This window comes from Danio rerio, chromosome 10, assembly GCF_049306965.1.
Source record: "Danio rerio strain Tuebingen ecotype United States chromosome 10, GRCz12tu, whole genome shotgun sequence".
In the NCBI taxonomy this organism is placed as follows: Eukaryota; Metazoa; Chordata; class Actinopteri; order Cypriniformes; family Danionidae; genus Danio; species Danio rerio.
The window spans coordinates 23,094,485-23,121,771 of record NC_133185.1 but is presented as its reverse complement, the minus strand read 5'-3'; the positions used below and the strand labels follow the sequence as shown (position 1 = coordinate 23,121,771).

The window sequence follows — 27,287 nt, the reverse complement described above, 5'->3', positions numbered from 1 at the left end:
ACTTGCCTTTGGGCGGAGACGTACCTGGCAATAAATCTATAGCACAGTCATAGGGACGGTGAGGAGGCAGAGAAGCAGCTCGAGACTTACTGAACACTCTCTTCAGGTCGAGGTACTCACTGGGCACGTTTGACAGGTCCATGCGCTCCTCCTGAAACACAGAACAAGAAACAGCAGAACGAGCAGACGAAAGACAAGACTGATGACAGTTCTCACTCCACGAAAATATAGTATTAAGACCCCAGTTAATATGAGGCTTATGAAGAATTAACCAAGGATGACCTAAAACCACCGGTGTGTTGGAACAGTCTGTTAAAAAAAATGAAATGTTTTCAACATGATTTCCAGACGTGATCAGTTTTATGGGTTTAGTGGAGTGAGTGATAGTGGGAAGGGAAAGTCCGCTGAGTGCGCGTACTGCAATGGGTTGTGCCAGAGCTATAACCGGAAGTTTAAAACTGAAAGCAAAACTGGAGTCTATGAAATTTCCCTCCGCCCCGGAATCGACAAGGGCGTGGGTGTTCTGACTTCCGGAACCCCATGTTATGGTGACAGGTAGTAATGTGGCCGCCGCAGAGGATTTGTCCAAACTGATTTCACCCATCAGTAACCTCTTACCTACTGATGGGTGTTGTCTTTTACGGGACAGGAAGCCACCCGATGCCCCGCCCCCCCGCAGTAAAGGCAGAGTCCCTCAGTTCTCCGACGACGCTTCTCCTGCAAGGATAAGCGGGATCTGCCCAGCTGCATGGGCTCCGGGTCAGCGCTACTCATCTCCGGCGCCACCGCCGAGACCGGAAGCTCAGGAACAGGATCCGGAAATCTGTCATGCCTCAAGCGACTTTCACGGCGGAGCAGTCTGGAATCCACCCGGATAGCCAGATCCACTAATTCGTCCAGCGTCTTAGGCAGATCTAAAGAGTAGATCTCATCCTGGAGCCGATCCGAAAGCCCATGTAGAAACATGTCCCATTGAGCCTCCGCGTTCCAACCGCTTTCAGCAGCCAACGTGCGGAACTCGATTGAATAGTCCGCCACGCTCCGATTCCCCTGGCGGAGCTCAGCAAGGACTCGGGCGGCCTCTCTCCCTGAGGCGGCCCTATCAAAGACCTTCTTGAGTTCTTTGGAGAAAAGATCGAAGGATGAACAACACGGAAGCTTTTTCTCCCAAGCTGTGGTACCCCATTGGGCTGCTCTTCCAGACAAGAGGGTGATTACGAACGCCACCTTGGACTGCTCAGATGAAAACAAGGATGGCTGCAGGGTGATGTACAGGGAGCATTTGGCCAGGAAGGACCGACACAAGTGCGGCTCTCCAGCATAACAGGTCGGAGGAGGAAGGCGAGGCTCAGCAGCGCGGCTAGCGTTAGCAATAACTGGCGCAGGTACCACCTCCGGGGCTGGTGCAGGAGCCGCTTGAGCTGCTCCAGAACCCAGCTGTTGAACCTGCGTCGTGAGCAGTGAAACCTGCTCAACCAGAGCCTGGATAGCCTGTGCGGTGGTGGCCAACGCTTCATCTTGGCGATCGATCCGGGCATTGCTGTTTGTGAGGAATTCTGAAATCTGTGATGCACTCGCTGGATCCATGGTGAAGGTCAGTTCGTTCTGTCACGTATAATGAAAGTTCAGAGGGATCCAAGTGCGAGTTAACAAAAATAATATTTATTGACAAAGTCAAACAAAAATCAAGTAAGGAATGGTGCTAGTGCTAGGAGGGATCGGGCAGGAATCAGACGGGAAAACAGGGTCCAGAAAATAGTCCTCGGATCCTACGCACACAGACAGAATAGCACACCATAAGCACACATAACGAACTGACAAAGACACACAGAAAACGTGGCTCATATATAGACCTGAATATGAGCCTCAGCTGGCGAGCTCATCAGGCCAGCTGAGTGCCGTCATCACACGTGATCAAAACAAATACACGAGGAGAACAAAAACAAACCAACGTGATCAAACAGACACTCCGGAAAAGCGCACAAACCTGCAACCGTGACACATCTAAATTAAATTAATCTAAAAATGAACTCAAACTAATCAGATTTTCAAGCTCTATAACAATGACACAGACTTGCAAATGTGTAGAAACCGTATAGAAAACAGAGATCAGTAAAAAAAAAATGTTGATTGGTTGATTGATTGGTTGATTGATTGATCAACTGACATCAACAACATTATTGCAACTCGATGACCAAAAAAAGCTCATTGTTAAAAAGCACCACTCTGTTTTGCAAACAACCATGCTCCAATAAACTGCAATGCTATTTCTTCAGTATCCTGCATTAGAATGCATTAAAGAGGTATTGATAAACGAGAATGGCCTGAAATCAGGTTTTTAAGTAAATTAAGTCGTAAAATCCAAAAAACAAATCATATAAAATGAAATTAGTAAACCTTGTAATTCCTCTAATTAATTTAAATGAATGAATAAACTCTGAAATAAATTGAATCAGATTTCCCAACTTGACAACAAAAACCCATACTAATTGAACAGTGTGGAAAACAGTCGATCTTCAAAAAAATTATTGATTGATTGATTGATTGATTGATTGATTGATTGATTGATTGATTGATTGATTGATTGATTGATTGATTTACAACAACAAAAACATGACAACTCAACGAACAAAAAAGTTCATTCTTAAAAGTATCAAGTTGTTTCACAAACAAGATGCTCCAATAAACACCACTGCTACTTTTTGTTAGAGCTTCGTTTGCTTACATTTCCAAGAAAAGGCTTTAAGATTGTGCATTAGAGTGTATTAAAAATACTGATGAACGACTATGCCCTATAAATCAGGTTTCAAGTAAATCAAGGCATAAGATCCAATAAGTGAATCACATGGAATGAAATTAATGAACCTGATAATGAACCAGATTTATTTATGTTAAATTACTCAAAAAATGAATGAACTCAAATGAATCACATTTCCCAACTCTATGACAATGACACACATAAAAATGTGTAGAAACAGTGTAGTGATCATTGGAAGTTTAAGTTGGTTGGTTGGTTGTATGGTTGGTTGTTTGGTTGGTTGGTTGACTGACTGACTGACTGACTGACTGACTGACTGACTGACTGACTGACTGACTGACTGACTGACTGACTGACTGATTGATTGATTGATTAATTGATTGATTAACATACATCGACAACAATATTACAACTCGATGACCAAAAAAGCTCATTATTAAAAAGCACCAGTCTGTTTTGCAAACAACATGCTCCAATAAACACCACTGCTACTTTTGTTACAAACTTTAAGATCCTGCATTAGAATGCATTAAGATGTATTGATAAACGACTATGGCTTGAAATCAGGTTTCAAGTAAATGAAGTCATAAGACCCAATAAGCAAATCATATTGAATTAAACAATGAACCTGGTAATTTATCTACGTTACATTACTGTAAATAAATAAATGAACACAAATGAATCAGACTTCCCGACTCTATGACAGTGACGCACACATACAAATGTGTAGAAGCAGTATAGAAAGCATAGTGATCAGTAAAAAAAATAAATAAATATTGATTGGATCATTGATTGATTAACCAACATCAATAACAACATTACAACTAACAAAATCCCCAGTCTGTTTTGCAAACAAGATGCTCCAATAAACACCACTACTACTTTTTGTCACAGCTTTGTTTGCTTACACTTCCAAGAAAAGACTTTAAGATCCTAATTTAGAATGTATTAAGATGTACTGATAAACGACCATGGCCTGAAATCAGGTTTCAAGTAAATGAAGCCATATGATCCAAAAAAACTAATCATATAGAATGGAGTTAGTGAACATGGCAATTTTAAGTTAAATGAATCTAAAAAAAAAGGAATGAAGTCAAATAAATCAGATTTCCCAACTCTATGACAATGACACACAAATCCAAATTTAACAGTGTACAAAATATAGTGATCTTTAAAAAATGATTGATTGATTGATTGATTGGTTAATTGATTGGTTAATTGATTGGTTAATTGACCAATATTGACAAAAACATTCCAACTCAATGAACAAAAAAAGCTAATTTTTTAAAAGTGCCATGCTATTTTACAAAATATATGCTCCAATAAACACCACTGCTACTTTTTGTTACAGCTAAGTTTGCTTACATTTCCAAGAAAAGACTTTGAGATTAGAATGCATTAAGAGGTATTGATAAACGACTATGGCCCGAAATCAGGTTCCTCTTAAGTAAAGCTGTAAGATCCAATAAGCGAATCGCTGCTGAAATACTAAACTCTTCTCTTCTACAGATGTTTGCCAATGGCGAATGCTGTGCGAGCGAGAGGTCAGCGGCTTCATAATTATTCAGAGTGTGTTTTCGCTCGTGCCCTTTAAAGCTGCACGGTTGCCAGGTTCTTCTAAAGGTTTTGTGTAATAGAGGCCATCTGATAGTGAACGACTGAAAACAGACGCTGTCAAGGAGGAATCCAGAGGCCAGCGATTCCTGATGCCCCGCTACCGATTTTCTGTTACAAACATACATAGTTGTTAAACTTAATAATGGTTGCGAGATAAAGCAGGATGGAGGCGCTTCATTTAACAGCCGCGAGCACCAGCAGAAGAGGCCGTTTGAAAGCCAAAATGACCTTTTTGTGAACTTTAATAGTGGAGAGGAGTAGGAGTTGCACACACATGAAAGCATTCTGGAAAAGTTTTCTGCTTCTTGTTGTTAGAGCTTCTTTTTTTTTTGTCTCTTTCTGTTCTCGCAATGCTCAACAATGTTTACCCAAAGCAAACAGGCCTACGGTAGCATCCCTGGAGAATCTGTTGTGGTAAATAATGCAGTCGTTCTTTATTCTTACCAGCATGAGCTCTTAACATTGTACATAATGGATTATGACTTCAAACAGATGCAATAACAATACAGGTGGAGCCATTCTCACTTTTGATATATATAAAGGAGGACATCGGAATATCAATGATTTGCTGCTTTTGTCGAGCTGTAAAAAGGCAAACATTTGCTCCATAGCTGAAATGCTGCGCTTCACATACATTAGGTGAAAAATCAGGCAGTTATGCTGCATCAACACTTGTTTCAGGGGTTTTATATAGAGAGAGTACATTTACACAATAATTCAACACTGTGCCATACTTTTTATGAGCCAGATGAAGTATGAAAATGATAAAAAAACTAAAAATATTAAAAAGTCTGCAATGTAATGTAGATTATTATTGCAAAATAACTATTAAATCAAGCTAATTAATATAATGCAATATGTTTGTTCATATTTATTCCTATACAAATAAAACAAGTTACAAATCATTTTTTAGGCATACACTACCTGACAAAAGTCTTGTCGCCTATCCAAGTTTTAGAAAACAACAAATAATACCTTGACTTCTAGTTGATCATTTGGTACTAAAAGTGGCTTATATGAAAGGCAAAGGCCTCTAGATTATGCTTATTTTATCAAAATAAAATATGATCATGCCTTGATTTTTATTTATTAAATTAGGACTGTAAGGTCAAACAAAAATCTTGTCACTTAACAGAAATTATTTACAGTAGAGAATATAAAGTCATGGTGCAGTGGAAAAATAATTAATATCATGTTTGACTCCCATGAGCTTGGACTTCTGTATCCATACATCTCTGCAATGACTCAAATAGCTTAATAAAGTCATCTGGAATGGCAAAGAAAGTGTCGCTGCGGGACTCCCAAAGTTCGTCAAGATTTATTTGGATTCATCTTCAATGCCTTCTTCACCTTACACCAGATATGCTCAATTATGTTCATATATGGTAAATGGGCAGGCCAATCCTGTAGCAGATTGATCTTCTTGTCTTTCAGGAACTCTGATGTGGAGGCTGAAGTATAAGAAGGAGCGCTATCCTGCTGAAGAATTTGCCCTTTCCTGAGATTTGTAATTAATAGGCAATACAAATATTTTGATACCTAAGGCTTTTGATGTTGTTATCCACTCTGCAGATTTCTTGCACGCCCCCATACTGAATGTAACCCCAAACCATGATTTTTCCTTTATCAAACTTGACTGATTTATGTGAGAATTTTGCATCCATGTGGGTTCCAATAGGTGTTCTGCAGTATTTGAGATGATTGAGTTCAACTGATGATTCATCAGAAAAATCAACCTTTTGTCACTTTTCCAAATTATCAACTATAATATGCTGGGAAAGACCAATACATTCTCACATTCACACTCATACACTATGGCAAAGTTAGTTTATTCAGTTCACCTATAGCACATGTCTTTGGACTGTGGGGGAAACCAGAGCACTCAGAGGAACCCACACGAACACAAGGAGAACATACAAACTCCAGTCTATGATTAAGACTCATGTAAATGTATATAGTACAGCACAATGATGCCTAACAGCAGCAGGTTTCAATGAATCTAAAAAAAAAAATCCTTTTTGAATTACTGAAATGAACAATTTGAATCAATCAAACAAATGAATCATATTGATCAACTCTGTTATAGTTAAACAAATAATCAAAGAATGGTGAATCCAGTGAACCATCTTTCTAAACACATACAATTCTCCACATTCAATCAAAACTCCATGAACAGATACACAAGAAAATGCACCAACTGAAAAAAAATGTGATGGAAGGGTTTGAACTAAAAGCTATTCATTTAAAAGAATCAGAATTAACAGATTCATCCTTACAAATCAGATGAGTTTTTAAATGTGCTGTATATGGAGATTTCTGTTTAAATTGAATGTAAAAACAACTAAGAATAAAACCTACTGACATCCCAGTTCTCTTTTTTTCTTTGCTCAAGGAAGATAATAGAATGACATTTAACAGAGTGTAATGACAGAAGCATCGCCCCCAGTCACAGCTGCAGAGAGCCCCCGAACGCTCTGGAGATGGACTAATTTATCAGCATAATAGGGCAAATTTATCAAGACACATTGGTCCCAGCAGGGCATGGACTTCACTGGTAGGGGTCTAATGACTCAGGGAAAAAAATAATCACCAACGCAGCATGCGGACGGCCATAGGGAGGCTACACTCCCCTGCACCATTGGTCATAGATGTTGTCGGCTGTCTGAAGAGGAGTCTGAAGCACCGACTGAAGAGATCTCTGTTCTTTAGAAGAATTATTGGAAAAACACTGTTTCAGAGAGCAATTTCCTTTAAGAATTTGCTACCACTTCTCTGCATCTTGACCACGTCCTTCATAATTCCTGTGGTTCATATATTGTATAAGACTTTTGTAAAACATGATTCTTAAAGAACAAGTTCACCCACAAATGAAATTCTATAATGGTCTAATTACTGTACTTTTTCCAAATGTTTATTACTCCCCTTTTTATTTGAAGGAAAAAAGAAGAACTTTTAATGTACACTCAAAAAATGATTTTTTGCAAAATTGTTGTGACCGAGAACACTGAAAGAAATTATTCATTCCTACTAAGTTTTTTTTTTTTTAAGTTAACTGGTTGCAAACAATTCATATGGGTTGAATTAAACAAAGAAATAAAATTGAGTAATGTTCAACTTTGTTTGTTTAAATTCAGCCCAAATGAATTGTTTGCAACCATATACCTTTTTAAAAAAAATGTGTATTAATGAAAAAAAATTTCAGTGTACTCAGTCACAACAATTTTATCCAGCAAAGCAAATCCACATTTAAAATGTTGGAAATATATAATAGTAATAATAATAATAATAATAATAATGATAATAATATTAAGAATAATAATATACATACACACACACACACACACACACACACACACACACGCATACTTACCTAACAAACCAATGAGGACACATGACTCAACACCCTACCTTTGGGGACTACCCTTTCTGAAGGGTCTAGAGACAAAAGAAAGACATGACTGCACTACTAAAAATGTGCTTATTATGAATATCAGTTGATATTTGCAAAAAAATACTTCTATAAAGACCTGACAAATTACCTTCAAAATGAGGACAGTATTTTATAACTCACCTTTGGGGACATGTACACAAACTCCGGTATAGTCACACTTTGAGGACCGCAGTTATACACAAACTCAGGTTAAAGTATACTTTAAGGACTTAGTTATCTGAATATTTCTAATATAATATTATTAATAATTATAATAATGTTAGTGCAGAGAGACATATGATAAAGTAAATAAGATCACTGAAAATAGACAATTACATTTTTTCCTTCACAAATAACTCAATCTGGTGTCAGAAGGTCATTTGGTGTCAAGTATTGTTCATGAAATTACATATTTCTCTCATAAATAGTATGTGACAGACAGCATGTTAGCAGAATAATACATACAAACTAATTTTAAAAAAACAGTAAGGGAGAAGTAAATGGATGACCTTACAGTGAGTTTATGAAGCTCAATGGACACATTAATATCCAATGATATGAGAAGTGATGAAACTCTACTGATAAGTCATATGATGGTTAATATAGTACACCTCAAATCCATTCACACTAAAACCCATACTGTATAAAACAAGGGTTGTGAAGTTCAAATCCATATACACTAACTACTTACATGCGCCATAAGACACGTTTCTCAGTGAAAACAATTACTGTGAAAGTCTTTATACAAATGATCAGTTGAAAGAGGAGTGTCTATAATTAATTTAGTTTAGACTACAGTGGAAATACACACATTTGAGGACTCTGTTGATACACACACACACTGCTTTAGCTACACTTTGAGGACTCTGGTGACATACACACACACCTTTGGGGACACTGGTGATACACACACACTGCTTTAGCTACACTTTGAGGACTCTGGTGATACACACATACCTTTGGGGACTCTGGTGATACACACACTGCTTTAGCTACACTTTGAGGACTCGGGTAATACACAAACACACCTTTGGGGACACTGGTGATACACACACACACACACACACTGCTTTAGCTACACTTTGAGGACTCTGGTGACATACACACACACCTTTGGGGACACTGGTGATACACACACACTGCTTTAGCTACACTTTGAGGACTCTGGTGATACACACATACCTTTGGGGACTCAGTTGATACACACACACTGCTTTAGCTACACTTTGGGGACTCAGTTGATACACACACACCTTTGGGGACACTGGTGATACACACACACTGCTTTAGCTACACTTTGAGGACTCTGGTGATACACACATACCTTTGGGGACTCAGTTGATACACACACACTGCTTTAGCTACACTTTGGGGACTCAGTTGATACACACACACCTTTGGGGACACTGGTGATACACACACACTGCTTTAGCTACACTTTGGGGACTCAGTTGATACACACACACCTTTGGGGACACTGGTGATACACACACACTGCTTTAGCTACACTTTGAGGACTCTGGTGATACACACATACATTTGGGGACACTGGTGATACACACACTGCTTTAGCTACACTTTGAGGACTCGGGTAATACACAAACACACCTTTGGGGACACTGGTGATACACACACACACACTGCTTTAGCTACACTTTGAGGACTCTGGTGACATACACACACACCTTTGGGGACACTGGTGATACACACACACTGCTTTAGCTACACTTTGAGGACTCTGGTGACATACACACACACCTTTGGGGACACTGGTGATACACACACACTGCTTTAGCTACACTTTGAGGACTCTGGTAATACACACACACACCTTTGGGGACACCAGTGATACACACACACGCACCTTTGGGGACACTGGTGATACACACACACTGCTTTAGCTACACTTTGAAGACTCTGGTGATACACACACACACCTTTGGGGACACCTACAATGATACACACATAAGAAACAAAGATGCATTAATGTCCTGTTTAGATGAGAGAAGGACCCCCGCGGATGACTATTTCTCTGTGATAAGAGTTTTATTTGTCCATGTTTTGTATAGTTGAGTGTGGCAGGTCTGATCATAGTCACATAAGTGATAATCAACAAGGTTACATTTGTATTTGCTAAAATCTAACACAATGTTGTGCTTGGAATAATTGTGTTAATTGTTTTCTGATAAGAGAGTTTCATTTTAGACACAGTGTTGCCGACTCGTTGCAGCCATGGCTCTAAATGTATTAGATTTTTGACTAGACCTACAGACAAAACTATTGACTGAGCTCAGTAAAATGTTCTTTGATTATTTATTAATAATCTGTTTAATAACTAAAGCCAAAACAAATGGTAAAATAGTAGTTGTAAATTTATGTAATATGGTTTAAACAATTAAATATATTAAATATATAAATATAATATATTTAAAAATAAATAGGTCACGTTTTGAATAACACCCATGTCCATGTTTATCATTCCATCGAATTAAACACAAATAAAACAAACATATTTATTTCAGGGTATATACAGAACTTCTTAAGTTGAATTTAATACCTTTTACTACCTTTTTTAATACCTTCAAAAAAAATGTAATACCAGCACGACTTAGAGCTGCAACTGTAGTGGCGTAAATTAAATCTTTCTAAATGCAATAACATATTGCAGATAACATATACATTTAAGTAAAGCAGAGGGATTAATCTAGATGTCACAATGGGCCTTTGTTCATAGTTTTTAATCAATGTTATGCATGTCATTAATATCAATAGCCGCTCTTCTAAGAACAGTTCAGTACGGTTATGGTTGTTTCTCCACTGAGCCTGGATCAGTGCGGCACAATTACAAACCGTTCTCAGCACGGTTAGACAATCGTGCTGAATCAATGATGACAATAATACTAACAAAGAATTACATTTGTCATTATCATGCTGCCTTGAATGTGGGTTATCTGCTATATAAAGTCCTACTGTTACTTCATGAAGAATAAAAGTATAGTTTACATCAAACAAAAATATGTTTTTTTATATGCGAGTTAATTTAATGAATAATATTTCTACTACAAAACAAACAAAAGATTATAATAAATCATTCAATTCAAGGCTGAAAGCTGCAAACAGTCATCAGTAATTAAATAGAAAAAGAATATAAATCTCAAAAAAAAAGTCTCACTTCTGCCACTCTTTGAAAGTTTTGATTTTGGTTTGTGTCATTGTAAATGCTCACACTAGTTATGAGCTGATTTACATTTTTCTGTGTTTGTGGAATAAAGCAGGCGAGTCAGCCGACCCAATAAATGAGCAGGCAGAGCAGGATTCTCGCGATGACCAACAGCGCAATGCCGTTCTTTGTTATGAGCTGCAGTTTCAGTGTAAACTTAGAAGGCCTGCTTCTTTGGCGATGATGTGTACAGTATTAGATTTTACATTTAGCGGACATTTGCGCTGAACACGCAGTGAATGCAACGCATCCAGATTCGGCCACCTTCTCCGAAAACACTCAATCTCGGTTGGTGGATCAACATTCACCACATGATATACATGGTCATCTGTGCCATTATTTGTAACTTTAGGTGGGATTTGCAAACCTGTGTACTTTTCACTCTTCAGGCGTTTGCAATTCCTGCAGTCACAAAAGCTCCCTGTCATCTGACAGCGGAAAGCCTTAAGTGATTGACGGCTCCCAAATATATTATGAGGTTGCATAGCTTAATTTTTGGGCGCATATGCAACCAGAATAGTCACAATTTCGAGCCCTGGTGTGTTGACGTTGCGGCTTTGTTGCCAAGTTACCATACCACCTCACGATATCGCTCCGGTCCTACTCTCAACATTTAAATAAATCCACGCAAATTTTAGAATAAAGGCCTGTACTCAACACAAACTGAAAATGTATCTAAAAATCTAAAAATTTATCTTGAGCTCGAAAATGTAATACCTCGTCAGATGACATTAACTACTTTTTAATACTTTTTAATGCCCTTAATTTTGACTAATTTCATTTACTACCTTTCACAACCCCCGCGGACACCCTGTATATTCTGGGTATTTGACAAATCAGTAAATATATGCACTAAAAACAAATTTAAAAAGTCCATAGGCTTCCTTTACCCGTAGGCAAAACTAAAATAGGCTATTAGTAACAAATATAAATAAAAGATAAAAAACGTTTTGTGAAAGCAAGAGATAATCTTGTGAGAGTGCTGTTATAAAAGGAGTCTCAGGTGATCAACAATTGTGCATTACTGCAACACCATTTATTCCAGAACATCTGAGCCACTTTCAGTTCTAAAGTTTTCATTTTTGGTTTTATTTTATTTTTTTAAGTCTATTTAAAGCTGCAGTAGGTGATCATCTTCAGAATCATGTGTTGTTGTGCTGGTTGAAAGTCTCTTCACAGTCCAAAAGTAAAGATTAAAGAAAATGATCTAAATGTGTTTATATGTATTTTTATATTCTGGGTAAGGCATAAAACTAAAACATGTTCATCCAATTAAATATTGTCGGGCTGACAATTCCCATAATTCTGATAAGCAGCTCAAACTGTCAGCAAATGTAGATTTGAACCACTGGGCATCTCTTCATGCAGATTCACCATTTGCGTGTGGATGCGTGCATGTGCGCCGCGCGTTTATGTGCAGACGAGCAGTCACAGTTGCAAATCAAATGCTGAATAAAAACCTGTTAAACTCCTGAATCAATATTGGAGTGAGTTTTGCACGCTGGAAGAAAAATAATACCATGACTGAAGTATTTCTGTTAGGCTGGTCATGTTCTGTGTTAAACTCTTTTAGTCACGCAGAGCTGATGTAGATTGTGTTGTTATGAATGGGTTATCTGCACAGAAGTGTTGTTCAGCCACTGAAATCTCCCCGGGAAAGATTGATGCGACTATTTTCAGCTTCATAAGGTCCTTTTACAGCGTTGATAAAGTAGATTTATATTTAGTTTAACAACAAAACATCAGTAAATAGAGCTATTCGGCCTAGCCTACTTGGGTCATTTCTGAACAATGACAGCCTGTGATGCGCTCTTTATATTGTTCACCACTACTCTGAATATTCATGTGAAATAGCATGCAAGTATGGTTTAGTAATAAGTGTAATTCCTGCACGCCACCGGCTAAACACTAGCTACATTTCTAAATGGTGAATGACATGATCTAGTGGGTTGTTCACTGCCATCTTTACGATGAGCATTCGTGTTTTAGGAGGCGTGGCTTTGGATGGCAGGGAAGGGACTGTGTTTCAAAGATATTATGCCAACCGGTTAGCATTTTGGCAGATCACCTACTGCACCTATAACTTGTTTGTTAATTAAATCCTGTTTTGTTATTTAGCCTATTATTTTTAAGTAACAGTGAAGTTGCATATTAACTTGATATGCAAAGAATGGGAAATAAATTCTTTTTGACATGCTGATTTTGGTAAAAATTGTGAATATAGGTAATACTCGCCTTGCAATTTTAAAATCATTGTATTTTTTTTCCTTTGAGCAGGCAATTTTCAATTTAAATGATTGCTGCTGCAGTCTGAAAGTCTCGGTTAGGCAATGCTGACGGACACAGCTAAAGCTGGACAAATTACAGTTAATTGATTATTAATTCTGATAAGAATAACATCAACAACAAGATAATATTAATAATATGTCTTTTATTTAAAAATGAATTTAACACATGTAATAGGTCTACATAAATGTGAAATGAGCCAAACATCATCTTTAAAATAGTCAGGCCTCAGCTCTCGGTGATATCTCTCCCTATCATCGATACACAACACTAGTGTCAATCGGCACAACCCTATCTTGTAGTAAACATAACTCCAAACTGCAATATGGTAATTTAAATGTCGTTCGCGCATCGACGTTCAGGGGTTCGAATTGAGAACTATGCAGTCCAACTATCACTTGCCAGTATTTAACCAATCTTTTATAGTAAAATCTGTATGTGTACTATTGGTCATACTGTATGAATTAACTCCAGAATATCTGGCATGTGAAAATACATAATTGAGCTATCCTTTCATCTTTAAATAAATTGCTTTAAGACACAATTGTATGATGTTATATAGTTAGAACTAGATTACATTTTAAATAAACCTGCCAAAGGGTCTGTCTTACCTTGTTCTGGTTAGTCTGCCCTGTTCACTTAGCAGCAAATATCACTAGATAGGCTACCTGGTGCCTGAATGAAAGGGTTACCGTCTTATTCCCTGATCTTCTTGCTTTGTCTGACTGTTGTGGCTCAGTTTGTTTGTGAGGATCACTCATCTTCACGTTGTCCAAAGCAGGTGAGGAGACAGAAGCATTATGGGACTGGATGTCAGTAAAAAAAAACAGAGAATATCGAAATCAGAAATATTTGTCAAGACAGAACAAGTATATTCTTCTTTTTCTATATTCAGGGTTTCTGCAGATATCATAATGTCAAATTTAAGACTTATTAAGACCTTTTTAAGACCATTAAGTATTAAATTTAGGACCTATATCGCAATATCAAAAACACGCATACACATAAAGAGATCAGAAGAAGAAGAAACAGACAGTAAAATCTGACAAATAAACAGAGAAGTAAAAAGCTTCTGGAACTAGGTCATATCATTAATATCATTCAGGATAATCGCTTTTAATTATTTTATAATTAATTATAAAGATTTTTATAACCATTCAAGATTTTTTAAATACATTTTTTATCTAAATGATGCATCACATGCTTTTGTTCATATCTCAGACAGTTCTACCCATTAAAGTTAAATATTAATGGCAACAGATCTTGTGTTGCTCTAAAATTATATTTTTTATTAAGGCAGAAATAAAAACAGAAAACAAGTACACTCACTAAAAATATTGAGTTTTTTTATTTTTTATTTTGCCCACTCAACAATTCACACAACACTTTCTGACTAGTTTAGTTATCACCAATAAAGCCTAGAAATTGGGCATCAATATACTGTAAACTGATACATATATATATATATTCCTTTCCAGTTGAAGTCAGAATTATTAGCCCCCCTGTTTATTTTTCCCCAATTCCCGTTTAATGGAGAGCAGATTTTTTTCAACACATTTCAAACATAATAGTTTAAATAACTCATCACTAATAACTGATTTATTTTCTCTTTGTCATGATGACAGTAAATAATATTTGACTAGATATTTTTGAAGACACTTCAAAAAATAGCTTTAAGTGACATTTAAAAGCCTAATTAGGTTAATTAGATGAACTTTGCAGGTTAGGGTAATTAGGCAAAATTTTGTTACTTAATTTTAGTTTGTAACTTGTAAATTGTTTTAAATTCGAAATTGTAATATAGGTCTATACATCAGTGTAAAACCTATGAATGATGGAAAAACATATTCTGTAATATTAAAACCAACTGGGTCTCCACTTTTGCATGGCCTCTTTTTTTAAACAAACTTATCCCTCAGGTTTTTCCAAACTTTTACAAAAACTGTCCTCCTTTCCCACTGCTTTTGCAATTTCTAGCCAAAAAGTATTGGTCATCTGGTTCTACTTCTCCCTATGATCACGCATGGACTGATCATAAAGAAGATGTGTGTATAGGGCTGGATGATATGACAAATATCACGATATACTTCTTAATTTCGGTCGATATGATATAATTCCGATATCGATATGGACAATATTAAAAAGACATTAAAAAACTGCCAAGAACGCACACAATAGATGTCTGTACCTACAAATATCTGCAAACTGAATTTGCAAAGTCTATAATACCTCCAGGCTCTTATAACTTTTCTTTTGATAAAAAAGTAAAAAAAAAATTTATTTGTTCACTTTTTAAAATGTTAACTCTCTTTTTTGTATTTAGCCTTTACAAACAGACATATATATACATATATACACAGGGCTTTACATTAACACCCGCCAACACGCCAAATTCAGGTAGATTTCAGCTTTGGCGTGTTAGACAGTCACTCCCACAAGCCACTTTGGCTGGTTGAAAATAATTTTTTTTCAATTTTGTAGTTTTCCTAAAAGCAGGGTTCGACAATATAAGGATGACCCAATATGCGTGCAAATGTGATCTTAGAATCAAGAAGTAAAATAATTGTGATCACGTAAGCAGAAGAAAGCAAGTGAATACCAAATGAGAGGATGATCATTAGCCACGACAGATTACTGTAAATATTTTTGATACATGACAATAGTTATTTTTTTAAAGTCAATTGCTTTTCTTTCTTTTTTAAGAAATGTTTTATTAAATAAAAAGTATAGTATACAGCTATATTTTGCTTGTTTTGACACATTAAAAATTTGTGTCTAAGAAATAATTATTGTTTTGTATGGTTATAGAGATACATTTGGTAAATCGTTAATTTTGAGCTCTAAAAAAAGTCATGCTAGTCGTGCAAACACAATGAAACCATGACTCCTTTGCTCATGCTCATTGAGCAAGCTCATACTCGACACACAAAAAGTGAAATGATTGAGGACACATGTGGACATAACACAAAATTTAAATCCAGTAATTTTAGCATGTCAACGTCAAACTTATGCATATAAAATATATTTTTCCAACAACAAAATTGTGGATAGTGAAAATGCAGAGTGGCTAGTAATGTTGGAAATCTACTAGCCACAGTGGCTGGTGATCAAAAAAGTTAATGTAAAGCCCTGTATATATATATATAGCTTATTCATTCACATCTGTATTCAGGGCACACTTCAGGGCAAACTTTCTGCGACGTAGCTAACCAACTGCTGTGCTAAGCGCTGGCAGCATGTCTGTGATGTCACATGCGTGATGACGTACATCATGCTCTTTCTGATGGCTGAGCACTGACCGTCATTCAGTGACAAATGATGCAATCTAGGGATGTAACGGTATTGCAAATACCGTTATACCGCAATATTAATTTTTTTCCGATATTAGCGTAGTCGCATGACTCGATAAAACTATAGGTCTTCTGAGAAAATTTGCTCAGGCGAATGAAGCGAACGGGAGGTAGTGGAAACTACAATTCCCATCAGCCCAGGGGTTGCCAACATTCTTTGCGGTCTGTTGTCGCTACAGATCCAGTAATGCGGAAATGAAGTGTGCTGCTAGAAGCGAGGATGAAAAAGACCTGGAAATGATCGAACATAAAGCGGGTGTTGTTGCCGCGCGCGTACTGAATAGCGGTGTTGTCGCGCGCGTACTGAATAGCGGTGTTGTCGCGCGCGTACTGAATTGCGGTGTTGTCGCGCGTGTTCTGATCAGCTGTGTTGTCGCGCGCGTACTGTAAAGCGGGGAGGGGGGGTTGAGCGTGCATACTCAAGAGCGGTGTTGTTGCGCACCTACTGAAGGGTGGGACGGAGGGTGTGTCGCGTCGCGGGGGCACTTTTGATCATTTTGGAAGGGCATTTTCTTTCCAAGACTAAAAAGGGCATGTGCACTGCACAGGTTGAGCCCTATGTGTGCACGTGCCTGCAAGTCGGGGAAAACGACTAAAATCAGTCATGGGGACTGCAGAAACACAGCACACTGTTCAGATTGATGCAGACATTGACTTGTACCGCAAAGAGACCTCAATTTCACTCACAACTTGTTCTCTCAAGTGGGGGAAAGACAATGCACAACGTCACCCACTGCTGTCAACCTGGGCCAAGTCATATCTCTCTCCCAGAAACCTCAGTCCCAAATGAGAGGGGTTTTTTCTGTTGCAGGGGACATTGTAAATACCCAGAGATCCCAGCTTTTACCAGATTATAGTTATATGATCATTTTCCTCAAAACCCATCTCTATCTAAGTGAGTGAGTGATTAAATGTTGAATGTGATGAGTTTTCAACAATACTAAATTGAAACTTTATTTTTTTTACATTGTTTAATATTTTTTTGTTATTAAAATTGAAGTTTCTGTTTCAAAGCTTACAGATAGATGGCTAATTTGTATGTCATTGACACTTTTGGCACTTTTTTTGAGTATTTTCATAAGTTTTGTTTTTCCTGTAAATGATTCAATAAATACCGTACCGTGACATTCATACCGAGGTATTACCGTACCGTGAAATTCTGATACCGTTACATCCCTAATGCAATCTATGAGATCTTATAAATATATATATATATGCAAATTTATATCGAAATACCAGAAATGAGTTTAAAACTCATATCACGTTACTGAAAACAATTCTATAGCGATATATATTGATATCGAATCATTGTCCAGACCTAATGGGTGTATGCATGCATCAAGTTTATATATGCGCAAGTTTCATACATGTTTTGAACATAGTATAGGTTTATATGCGAGTAATTTATATGCTTGTGTTGATAAGCAAAGTTTTATTTAGATCGTACACGGCGCCTCATAGCCATCTATGTCGGGAAAGTGGATGGTGAGGCGACAGGTTGACTTAAACTTAAATGATGCCTCTTCTTCTGTCATTGCTTCTGACTCTGAGTATGTTCTATCGGGTGGAACAGATTTGATGTGTTTCCGCTGTTAGTCGGCAGACTCTGCACCACTCTACCGCACATTTTGCAGAGCACCGAAACTATACGTTTATCGAAACTTAAAAAGCTGAATCACTTCCACACCACTGCATTCGTCTTTCCTCTCTCATCAACTAATTTGTCTGCATTCTTAGTTGTGGAAGCTTGTTCATTCACATCAGTATTCAGGGAACACATTTTGTAGCATTCTGCAACGGAGCAGCTTAACTAACTTCTGAGCGCTGGCAGTGGCAGTGGCAGCGTGTCTGTGATGTACGTCATCACGCAAGTGACATCACGCTCATTCTGAGCACGAAAAGTCATTCAGTGACAAATGATACAAGGTATAAGATCTTATCTATAATAAAACAGATGTATGCAAATGTATATCGAAATACCGGAAATGGGTTTAAAAATCATCACTGTTATTGAAAAAAATCTATCGCGATATATATTGATATCGAATTATTGTCCAGCCCTATGTGTGTACAGTCATACCTGTTTCAGACAAAATCTCTTCAAAGTGTTTCATATTTAATTCAAATCAAATGCGGCACCGCACGAACTGAAAAAAGATTTTGTGAGCTCTGCCAGCCAAAATCATGTCGCGGCGGGCGGGCGGACCTCCATAAACACAGTGATGACATCACATTTACCGCGCGCACTGAGTTCAATAACAGAAAGCTGATTGGCAATTGTCGGTATAGGGCATGTCGGTCTTATTTGTAGTTGTAATAACGCAAATTACAATTGGACTAGTGAAATAAAGAACTACAACACCCTGAAAACCTAGCAACAAAAAAAGTAACAAAAGTAACAAAAAAAGATGTAGTTTTAGATGTAGCGTTACATGGACATCGCAAAAATAAGACCTGTGCAAAAATATTTAAGACTTAGAACAGTGAATTTAGGACTTTTGAAGGCCTTAAATTTCGATTTTTTTTAATTTTAGACTTTTTAAGACCCCGCGGAAACCCTGTATATTCCTTCTGACCAGACTTTCTATTTATACATGTCAGTCAGTATTGCTATTTTGACTGTCAATATTACAGAATAAAGCATCCGTATAATTATGGTTGAATTTTATGTTTCATAATATAGACAATTGGTAAGTGAACCTACTGATTTCTGTAGACTCATACTACTGACCCCTACTCACCATAACCAGAATCTCCATAATTGTAGGTTATATCTTCTCCTGGAAGTATGTTGCACACAGCAAAGATATGATTTTCATTTTGCAGTTAGGAGCTTTGTGGTCATCATTTACAAGTCTCCCAAAAGACCCATCTTCTTTCGATGCATCCATGCTGCAAAACATAAAACAATCACTAAGCATAAAACACAAACAATTTTTAAAGTTTATACATTTAAGATGTACTATTTTTTTTTCTGTGACCATCTTCAAAGAGGTGTTAACAATAGCCGAGTATCGAGAATGAATTCTATTTTAAAACTTGCTAATTATTTCACTAAAAACTACAGATTTGATTAGAAGTGTTAATTTACATTTCACTTCTCAATTCCTGTAAAATATTTTTTATGTCTGTGAGGAACATTTTTTATGAAATTGCAATCAAATATGGGAACTGATTGTAATCAGAATGATCAGAATCAGAAATACTTAAATTTTGAGACGCATAATATATTATCGGCCATATCGATATCAGCCGATAAATGCTATTTTTTTAATGTTATGGTCATCAGTCTGATATCAAAATATGGCCGATATATTTAAGCTGATAGATTACAGAATTACCTGCCTTGCACATGCGTGGGTCGAACTTGTTCAGAGTTGTGCAGTGCTTGGACATTATTGTTGGGTGATACACAATTTTCATATCATCCACCTTTGAGATCACCGATCATGATACTATAGCATAGGCCAGGGGTCACCAATCTTATTTCTAGAGGTCCAGTGCCCTGCAGGGTTTAGCTCCAACTTGCCTTAACACACCTGCCTGGGTGTTTCAAGTATACCTAGTAAGACCTTGTTTATCTTGTTCAGGTGTGTTTGATTTGGGTTAGAGCTAAAATCAGCAGAACACCGGCCCTCCAAGAACAAGTTTGGTGATCCCTGGCATAGGGGCACGGCAGTGTTATGTTTGCTTATTTGCTCATTTATTTAACCACATCTAAACATATTTAATAACCTTTCGGCTAATCATACTCACAACCCAAACTTGTACTCAAGAACAAAATCCCCTCTGAATAAAGCTTCAGTGGTGAAAACTCATCCTCCTAAACAAAAGACGTTCATTAGCTGCAGTTTCTTGAAAATTAATTATTATAGGTTCATAATTGCATTTTTTTAGTTTGCATTAAATTCTACAGACTTTTGTGTTTTTATTTGAACTAATTGTTCTACTTGTCCTGTATGCTTCTCAAGCTTTATGAGAAGTGTCATTCATGTCTTTTCAGGTGCACTCAGAGGGCAATCGCCTGTAATGTTTGTTGCAATTTTAATAGTTTAAGTTCATTTGATTGACTATTTAAAAATCTGTGGATATTATCAATGCATTTATTGGATAAAATAAAATTGCTACTTTTTACTGTAAAAAGTCCCTATCCCCAGAAGTGATTAAGGTTACACAGTCATATATATATAAATGTGTAAAAGATGAAGCACTATGAATATATATTTAAAAGAAAATATGTCAAATAAATGATCAGATCTCTGTGTGGAGCACTGGCTGTTGTCAGACTCCTTGTGCAAACAAAAATTTCTCTGAATAATTACAATATATAGCTAAATGTATTTGAAAACATAGACATACTATTGAAAATTAATACTTTAATTCATTAGAGTCGTACTTCTGTGGGTATTTTGGTTAAAGTAACCTAAAAGTAATACAAAAGTAGTGTAATGCATTTCTGAGATATTAATATTGTCATGTAACCAATTACAAAAAAAGAAATGGCAGTAACTTTTAATATATATATACTGTAATGCATTACATTTTGGAAGTAACTTGCCCAACTGTGTTCGCTATTGTTTGTTAGCACAAAGATTAGATATTAACGGGGATTTGGAACAAAATTGTTTATGCACAATGGGCTCTCTGCACAGCTAGAGTTTTAAAGCCAACGATAAACTTCCGGTGATAGCTTAATGTGGATATTTTCAATTTCACAAAGTTGTTTGTACATCATCAATGTTGTAATGTAATTACAATACATTCAGTTAAACAGACTAAAGCATTCATTTAGTTGTTCAAGCGTAAAATTAGATGAACGATGGTATAACCACTAGCGCCGTCAGTATAGCAAAAGGCTAGCGCAGATATTCCATTGAAAATACTGGGTAAAGTCTAAATCGAATACGTGGCCGGCTGGTATGTGCTATGCACATCCATATAGCAGCATTTTTATGACACTGTATAATAGGCGACGCGGTGGCACAGTAGGTAGTGCTGTCGCCTCACAACAAGAAGGTCGCTAGTTCAAGCCTGGGTCAGTTGGTGTTTCTGTGTGGAGTTTGCATGTTCTCCCTGTATTCGCGTGGGTTTCCTCGGGGTGCTCCGGTTTCCCCCACAGTCCAAAGACATGCGGTACAGGTGAACTGGGTAGGATAGAAATTGTCTGAAGTGTATGAGTGTGAATGAATGTATATGGGTTTCTTAGTGATGGGTTGCAGCTGGAAGGGCATCCGCCGTGTAAAACATATGCTGGAATAGTTGGCGGTTCATTCTGCTGTGGCGACCCCAGATTAATAAAAGGACTAAGCTGAAAAGAAAATGAATGAATGAATGTATAACAATAATGAATATTTTTACAGTACTGTGACGGTTGGGTTTAAGGTTGGGGTGAAGGTAGGCTTTAAAAAATAAAATGTATTGGGTATTTTAATAGATAGCAGCATAAATAATACTCAATACAACTACTGTTTTTACGTTACTGTGACAGTTGGATTTAGGGTTGGGGTGGGGATAGACGTTAATAAAATACAACAAATGTGAAATTTAAGAAATAATATAAATAGTTTTCGTTAACTTTCGGCTGCAACCATATCTGATCTAGCAACAACCAAAATATAGGGGAAAAAAACTGTCATATTTTAAAGACATGGCGGGGGAAATGGACTTTAATGCAGTGCCTCTTGTCCGATCTGAAACCCACTTCATATCATATATAACAGGTAGTGAAGATTACTGATTTTTAAAGAAATCAGATCTTAAACGTGACAATTTTGAAATGGAAAGATGTCATTGGAAGCCATTGGAGTGCCTGGCTGAAAATTAAAAGTCTGGTAATCTGTAAAATATTTTACAACATTACAGATACATTAAAAACTAATTTAAGTGTGTGTATGGTTTGCATTGGTTACTTTAACAATTATAATAGCAAAAATAATTAATGTAGTGCTTTGTTGTATATACATGTTCAGAGTTAATAAATGTTTCAACCCAATTTAATTGCAAAAGTATGATAAAGTACAACAGGTAACACTTTAAAATAAAATTAATGGATTAAAGTCAACAGGGAGAAAAAAGCTAGATTCATTACAGTTACTGTGCTTATAAAGGATAAAATAATACAACTGAATATTATTAGTGATTATCCCCATTTAGTAAAACGACTGACTTTAGTAAAACGATTGTAATCAGATTACTATAATTTTAACACATACATCAGCATTAAGAAATTATCATCACCTAAGATTAACATTAAACTTTACCAATACTTTTAATTAACTAATGTTTACTATTGAAGCCTTCTTGCACAGAGTTAATGTGCAGTACAACTGACCTATAAATGTTTTAAATTTTAGTAACAGTTTCAGTTAATATTTCAACCTGTAGTAGGCCAGATGAACTTGAAAATATTATTGAAAAACAATTAAGTCTCTTAGAATGTTGCACTGTTAACAATACCACTGCAACACGACATGGATTTTACTAAAAAGAACTGTAAAAGTTTACATAATAAATAATTATTCAATGTATTTTGAGTTCCCATGATGTCAATATTGTACATGTTCATTATCATTCTATATTGAACCACTGCATAGAGAGATATAGACAGAGAGAGAGAGTGTTTGTGAGTATAACTTACCTTTGTAATTGTTGATGAATTGCACTTGCAGGTTTGTCACTTTTACAACAAATGTAATGTTCTGCATCCTCTTGAGGTATTTTACGCTTTCTGTTTTTTCTTACTCCCAGCATGAAGACAAAGGGCATGTTTCCTATAAAGACTTTACGAAAAAATAAATATAATAAATTATATTATGCTAATAAATAACATAATAATAATAATAGCATAATACATTTTATATATTGTCTATTGTTCTGCTGAACCCAAATGATTTCACATAGATCTAGTAATGTACTTCTATCTAAAAATTTAAATCAGAAATTAAATCATAATGTAATTAAAAACAGAATAGGTAGGATGTAAATCACATCCAAGATTAATTTTCCTATATTCGTTAAACAAAGCTATAAATACATTGTTATTTAGACTGAAAACAGGGCTAGACCCACATGAACCATTTTCATGTTTTTGTAACTTTACACACCTCAAAATTATATATACTGTGATATAATAAAGACGTTATATATATATATATATATATATATATATATATATATATATATATATATATATATATATATATATATATATATATATAATGTTCTGTGCGTTTGGGCAAGCTAATTAACATCATTAAAAGGCTTATTTACTTAAATTAATTTAAAATAATCACCATATTAAACAAAAAATAAAGATTTTATTTTTGGGGCAACCACACAAGCACACGCAAGCACTATTTTGATCAACAGAAATGTAGTGTGTTAAACAGTATACAGCTAACATTGCTATTAAATACATTTCAACAAATATAATCGACAAAGGAATATAAGCACTAAACATACATCTTACAAAGGCAATGTTTTGTCGTGTAAGCAGTAATTATGCATTTAAATACATAAATTGATTTACCTGCTCTCCCAGGAGAGATGAGTTCGCGGGAAAAGGCGTCTCCAATTGATTGCGTCATTAGCACGTGTTTGCAAATGCCGCGCGTTCATGAGTTGAATGAGGCGCTGTGAGGGATGTGTGCTTAACACACACACACACATACACATGAACAGAGGGGTGGGGGAGGGAAACTGCAGCAGGTTCAACTTGGAGTTTGCAAAATGTATGCATCCACGTGTTGAAGTGTTCACATATTTGTTTTATGTTGAACATGCTCTTTTCATTTGACTTTTTTTTTTAGAAAACCTGATTTTCTTTGATTATGGTGCACTTTAATTTAATCTCCAAATAACTAAATAAATAAATATATATATATAATAATAAAAAATAATTATAAAATAAAAAAATATATATATTTTTAAAGTAAAAAAAAAGTGAGGGGAAACCTGATAGGTGTTGTAGACTAGAATTACGTTAACAAACTAATTTTATATTATTGTCGTCGTCATCATAGTCATAGTCTCTACCCCAGGGCAGCTCTCACGAGGCGTCTGTGAGTTGACAGTGGGGGATGGGTGCTCAAGACACATACACACACATACACACGAACAGAGGGGTGGGGGAGGGGAGCTGCAGCAGGTAACACACTTCAACTTGGAGTTTGCTAAATGTATGCATCCACGTGTTGAAGTTTTCACATATTTGTTTCACATTAAACATGCTCTTTTCATTTGACTTTTTTTTTAGAAAATCCGATTTCTTTGATGGTGCACTTTAATCTCCAAACAAATAAATAAATTATATATATATATAATTTATTAATTAATAAAAACAATTGATATAAAAACAGAGATTTTTAGCGTTTTAACACAATCTTAAGGCATGTTTTCAACATGCTTCCTGATCCATCAAACATGTTTTTATTACTATATATATATATATATTTATTTTTTTAAGTAAAATAAAAGTGAGGGAAAACCTGATAGGTGTTGTAAACTTGAATTACATTTACAAACTAATTTAATATTATTGTCATAGTCGTAGTCTACCCCAGGGCAGCTCTCTTGAGGCTTCTGTGAGTTGACAGTGGGGGATGGGTGCTTAAAACACAAACACACACACACACATACACACGAACAGAGGGGTGGGGGAGGGGAATTGCAGCAGGTAACACACTTCAACTTGGAGTTTGCTAAATGTATGCATCCACGTGTTGAAGTTTTCACATATTGGTTTCACATTAAACATGCTCTTTTCATTTGACTTTTTTTTTAGAAAACCCGATTTCTTTGATAACAATGCACTTAAATTTAATCTCCAAACAAATTCATACATTTCTTTATTTATTATATATTTATTTATTAATAATAAACAACTGATATAAAAACAGGGATTCCTGATCTATCAAGCATGTAGTTTGTATTTCTTTTTTTTACTATATATATTCATTCATTCATTCATTCATGGGGTCGCCACAGCGGAATGAACTGCCAACTTATATAGTAAAAAAATGAAATACAAACTACATGCTTGATAGATCACATACACATTTTTATTATAGGTTTTTTAAGTAAATGAAAGTGAGGGGACAGCAGACCCTCAATTTAACCTCTAAACACATCTGATCGTACTAATTTGAGCTTCCAGAACTGGTTTGACACAGTATCACCAGTGATAAAATCAATCTCTAGTAACTCACTCACTCACTCACTCATTCACTCACTCACTCAGTATCCTTCAGCATAGTTACTGATTTATCAGGGGTCGCCACAGCGGAATGAACTGCTAACTACTCTGGCATGTTTCCTACAGCAGGCCCATCTGCTACACCACTGCCTAATCCCTACCCCTAAACCTCACTTACTCACTCACTCACTCACTCACTCACTCACTCACTCACTCACTGTCCTTCAGCATAGTTACTAATTTATCAGGGGTCGCCACAGCAGAATGAACCGCTAACTACTATGACATATTTTTCCTACAGCGGGCCCATCCGCTACGCCACTGCCTAATCCCTACCCCTAAACCTACCTCACACACTCACTCACTCACTGTCCTTCAGCATAGTTACTAATTTATCAGGGGTCACCACAGCAGAATGAACCGCTAACTATTCTGGCACATGTTTCATACAGTTGGCCCTTCCGCTACGCCACTGCCTAATCCCTACCCCTAAACCTCACTCACTCACTGTCCTTCAGCATAGCTACTGATTTATCAGGGGTCGCCACAGAGGAATGAACCACTAACTACTCTGACATGTTTTATACAGCGGGCCCATTTGCTACGCCACTGCTTAATCCCTACCCCTAAACCTCACTCACTCACTCACTGTCCTTCAGCATAGTTACTAATTTATCAGGGGTCACCACAGCAGAATGAACCGCTAACTATTCTGGCACATGTTTCATACAGTTGGCCCTTCCGCTACGCCACTGCCTAATCCCTACCCCTAAACCTCACTCACTCACTGTCCTTCAGCATAGCTACTGATTTATCAGGGGTCGCCACAGAGGAATGAACCACTAACTACTCTGACATGTTTTATACAGCGGGCCCATTTGCTACGCCACTGCTTAATCCCTACCCCTAAACCTCACTCACTCACTCACTCACTATCCTTCAGATAAGTTACTGATTTATCAGGGGTCACCACAGCAGAATGAACCGCTAACTACTCTGGCATATGTTTCACACAGCGGGCCCATCCGCTACGCCACTGCTTAATCCCTACCCCTAAACCTCACTGACTCACTTCAGCATAGTTACTGATTTATCAGGGGTCGCCACAGCGGAATGAACCACTAACTACTCTGACATGTTTTATACAGCTGGCCCATTTGCTACGCCACTGCTTAATCCCTACCCCTAAACCTCACTCACTCACTCACTCACTCACTCACTGTCCTTCAGCATAGTTACTGATTTATCAGGGGTCGCCACAGCAGAATGAACCTCTAACTACTTTGGCATATGTTTCACACAGCGGGCCCATCCGCTACGCCACTGCTTAATCCCTACCCCTAAACCTCACTCACTCACTCACTGTCCTTCAGCATAGTTACTGATTTATCAGGGGTCGCCACAGCAGAATGAACCTCTAACTACTCTGGCAT

General features: G+C 36.7%; 1 long non-coding RNA gene across 2 annotated transcripts; it reads right to left on the bottom strand.

Annotated features, from left to right (window-relative positions):
* Positions 1 to 13,438: 13,438 nt before the first annotated feature.
* On the bottom strand, positions 13,439 to 24,239 carry LOC101885123 (uncharacterized). Of its 2 annotated transcripts, XR_002459590.3 has the most exons (5): positions 24,190 to 24,239; positions 23,299 to 23,440; positions 20,418 to 20,484; positions 19,403 to 19,553; positions 13,439 to 14,117 (listed from the first exon to the last, which is right to left on the bottom strand). It is a non-coding gene; the product is annotated as an uncharacterized lncRNA (long non-coding RNA). The 2 variants fall into 2 exon arrangements; XR_012386210.1 differs by lacking the exon at positions 20,418 to 20,484.
* Between the last annotated feature and the right edge of the window lie 3,048 nt (positions 24,240 to 27,287).